Here is a 4,724-nt window from a genome sequence, read left to right on the forward strand (position 1 = left end):
GCCGCCGGCTGTTCTTTCGTGGACGATGACGTCATTGGCATTCCTGAGGGGTGGGAGCGGGAGGGAAACCTCTCGTGGGCCGTTCCCTTCGGTGGGTGCTTCTGGTGACTTTTCCACTACCTTTTCCACTGCCAGTTCCCTACCTTACCCGCACACATCTGCAGCCAAGAAGGCTCCACACCAGTGGTTCTCAACCTGTGGGTCGGGATCCCATTTGGGGTTGATCAACCATTTCATGGGGGTTGCCAAGCAAGACTGTCTGCCATTTTTTTTGTCCGCCATTTTTTTCCCCTTTTCCGGCGGGTGCCTTACCTCCCTTGGGCTGGGCCAGCTTGGTGGTCGGCCTGCTCTGTCTCTGCTGCTTGCCAGCTACGCCTCGGCCGGCGCAGGGGGCCGAACCACGCATGTGCAGCGCTCCCGGGCAGGGAAAGTCCTCGACTTACAACCGGTTGGGTAGTCCTCGACTTACGACCGGTTTAGTCCTCGACTTATGACCGGTTTAGTCCTCGACTTACGACCGGTTGGGGTTGCGGCATTAAAAAGGTTGAGAACCACTGCTCCACACACACATCTGCACTTCTCAGGTGACCCAGGTAAACCTCCAAAATGGTTTCAACGACTCTGAGGAATACAAATGACCAGCTGTCTGCAAGCAATATAAATCCTTCCACTCCCCGCCATCTAGCTCAGGGGTCTTCAAACTCGGCCCTTTTATGACTCGTGGACTTCAACTCCCAGAATTCCTCAGCCAGGCACGCTGGGTTGAGGAATTCTGGGAGTTGAAGTCCACGAGTCATAAAAGGGCCGAGTTTGAAGACCCCTGGCTGAAGAAGCTTCTTGAGTGAAAAGCAAAATGTCTTCAAAACAAACACAAGAAAGTCCAATTGCCTCCTGAAAAAAAGCACTTTTGAGTTTTTGGCTTCCACTACAAGTGGTCCTCGACTTACGACCACAACTGAGCCCAAAATTTCTGTTCTTGAGACAGTTAAGTCAATTTTGGCCCATTTTGCAACCTTTCTTGCCGCAGTTGTTAAGTGAACCACTGCAGTTGTTAAGTTAGTAACACGGTTGTTTAAGTGAATCTGGCTCCCCCATTGACTTTGCTTGTCAGAAAGTCATAAAAGGTGATTGATCACCTGGGACACTGCACCCATCCTAAATATGAATCAGCTGCCAAGTATCTGGATTTTGATCACCTGACCATGGGGATGCTGCAACAGTCATAAGTCACTTTTTTTGATGCCATAAGTTTGAACGGTCACTAAATGAACTGTTGTGAGTTGAGGACTGCCTGTATTTTAAGATGACTGGAATATAGAACATGTGAATAGGAGTGCATCGTTCACATTGTACAAACCAGTTACATGGTTTTTGCACGAGGTATTGCAGTTTCTGGAAGTTTGTCCTAAAGAGACTTTCCTGAGATAAATATGGACTTGATGTTCAGGCTGCAACGTTCCTTCAGAGAATTTCCATCCATTTTTAATCATGCCTTGCGGCATCTGGCACAGCATTGGTTGATCTCTAGAAGAATCTGATCTGCTTTGTACTTGAACAGAGGGACCACGGGGAAATCCCATGGAGACTGGGAAAGATTAAAAGAGATTATTCAGAATGGGAAATCACTTCTTTAGCATTACTAGGAAAACCCCAGGAAGGGAACAAGAGCTGGCTTTCTCTATCATTTATTTCGTTAAAGGTAGTCTTTCACTTACTGCCATTTGTTTAGTGACTGTTTGAAGTTACAGTGGCACTGTCTCTGGCACGGGTGTCAAACTCGCGTCATGTGAAGTGTTGCGATGTATCACAACTTTTTTTGCATTGCTGAAGCTGGGGTGGGCGTGGCCTCCACATGATGCAACCAGCCCACGGGCTGGCAGTTTGACACCCCTAGTCTATGGAGATTCTTTGGGATGAACACCCTTCGAATGGTGCGTGAGTATAAACAGATTTCCAGAAAACATTGCATACTGCAGGAACCATTTGCGCTTCAGTTTGAGATGCAGACAACACAGACTCATCCCCAACAGCCTACGCCTGTCTCCAACAGTGAAGGGACACAGGGCAGAAAACAGCCTGCAGCCAAGAAGCTCCACACACATTTGCACCACTCAGGTGACCCTGAGGGCACAGGTAAATCTCCTAATGACCCCAATGCCTCTCTAAAAGAATGCAAATGACCAACTGTCTGCAAGGAATTTAAATCCTTTCATTCCCCATCCTCCAGTCAGAGCTGAAGAAGCTTCTTGGATGAGATGCGAAACATCTTCAAAGAAAAAACAAGAAAGTCCAGTTACCTCCTGGGGAAAAAAAAAGCACCTTTGTTACAGTGGCACTGAAAAAAGTGACTTTCAACCGGTCCTCAGATTTACAACCGTCATGGCATCCCCCTGGTCATGGGATCCAAATTTGAGTCTTTGACCACCGGCATATATCTATGATGTTTGTAGTGTCCTGGGGTCATATAATTGCCATTTGAGATCTTCTCACCCGGCTTCTGATAAGGAAAATCAGTGGAAGAATGGATTTGCTTAATGACTTAATTGCAGTGATTCACTTAACAACTATGACAAAAATTGGGCATTGTAAAAGTTGTAAAATTGGGTGTGACTCACTTAACAACCACAATGCCTAGCAATGAACATTGTGGTCATAAGTCAAGGACTACCTGTAATCAGGGCTAGACCTACACCTATTTGGATTGGAGATCACCAGGAAATTCCAGGTAGGCGAGATTGGAAAGTTGAAAAGAGGTCCTGGAATAAGGAAATAGTAAATCACTTATTATTGCTAAGAAAATTATTTTCATGAAATCACCAGAGATTGAGATTGACAGAAGGGAGAATTTACAATGTTACTTACAAAGTAGTTCATCAATGAAAGCAAACATACAGAGATAAAATTCAGGGAGGTGCTTTCAATTGCTTAAAATAAAGTTTTAGTATGATATTTTTTGGAAGATGCCAAAATAATTTTTAAGTTTTTAAGAAGAGACTGGACAGCCATTTGTCCGAAATGGTATAGGGTTTCCTGCCTGAGCAGGGGATTGGACTAGATGACCTCCAAGGTCCCTTCCAACTTTATTATTATTATTATTATTATTATTATTATTATTATTATTATTATTATTATTATTATTATTATTATTATTATTATTATTATTATTATTATCCTGCTAAGAGAGTTTTGGAGTTTTCTGGAGGGTGAGGTCAAAGAAGTCAAAATGGTGGCTGTTATGCGGTGTGACATACGTACAAAATTGAGAGAGCTTTGACTGTACTATTGTAGCAATCATCTTGACTTTTTGGACTATATACCCTGTGGATACTCCTGGTCCTGGATAGTTTTTTTCAATCAAACCACTCTCGTATTTTAATTTTGGGTTTTTTTTCCTGCCTTCTGCCTTTTTTATTTATATCTCTGCATGCTAAGCTGACATGTGTTTTTATGTTGCTAAGAGAGAAATTTCTTGAATGATTTTTGTTCATTTTATGACCTTTCTTGCCACACTTGTTATGCAAATCACTGCAGTTGTTAAGTTAGTCACACAGTTGCTAAGTGAAGCTGGCTTTCCCATTGACTTTTGTTTGTCAGAACATCGCAGAAGATGATCACATGACCCTGGGACACTGCAACCGTCATAAATATGAACCATTTATCAAGCGTCCAAATGTAAATCCCCTGACCATGGGGATGCTGCAATGGTCATACGTGTGAAAAATGATCATAAGTCGCTTTTTTCAGTGCCACTGTAACTTCCAACAGTCACTAAATAAACTGTTCTAAGTTGTGTACTGCCTGTATTGAGGTCCCTGCCATTTTTAATCTTTTTCTGATAGAACAATTTTCATCGGTATATGTGTGTGTTAGGGTGATGTGTCCTGGATATATCTTTAATTCCATTCCCAAATTCTCAACATAAAATTTACATAGATTTACATTTATATTATGGAAGACAGAAGTCCCCTTATGCAGGAAACAAATTTTAATTTTATATCCTGCTGTTTTATTTGGCAGCGTGGGTGTTTTGTGTATGTAGTCCGAGCAGTTCTATGCAAATAATGTATATAATCGTTCCTAGGTTTGTCCTGCCACTTTATGCATATCAGGATATTATCTATCAGGTTTCAGTCTTCAAATTGTGTTGCAGATGGCAACAGCTCAAAGCACCTGCTTGGCATAGGCACAATTCCAGAACGAAACTCCCAGAATCTCTAGTTTAAAAATAAATAAGGTAGCAGATGATCTGAAAAACTTCCATCTGTGACATTGGGGATCTGCCAGTCAGGGCAGATAAAACTTGGCAAAACTTCGGGCTAAGAAAGAATTATTTTTTAAGGCTGTGCTCACTTCAAAAATAATTGGGGAGGGGAGTGCTTTTGACTTTGTGCAGTCCCTGTATCTTTTTGCTTATTTGTTCAATAAAGCAGTCTGGCTTTTAAAAAAAGGCTTCTGTATCAGCTGTTAAGGAAGGACGCTGCCCCTTTAAGGAGTCAATTTTTTGGGCTCCTTCAGAAGCCCTCAAAATTCAAGTTACTTTAATGAATAGTGGCTATTGCTGCATGGCAGCTAAATAAATCCAATCTTCTTCTTTACTTCCTCTTATACCACTTTGGGTGTCTAGATAGATAGGTACAGTGGTGGGATTCAGCCGGTTCGCACCGGTTCAGGAGAACCGGTAGCTAAAAAAATTTGAATTCGGAGAACTGGCTGGCGGAGGCCTC

Source organism: Protobothrops mucrosquamatus, unplaced genomic scaffold (genome assembly GCF_001527695.2).
Source record: "Protobothrops mucrosquamatus isolate PMUCROS unplaced genomic scaffold, P.Mucros_1.0 scaffold_197, whole genome shotgun sequence".
Taxonomy (NCBI): domain Eukaryota; kingdom Metazoa; phylum Chordata; class Lepidosauria; order Squamata; family Viperidae; genus Protobothrops; species Protobothrops mucrosquamatus.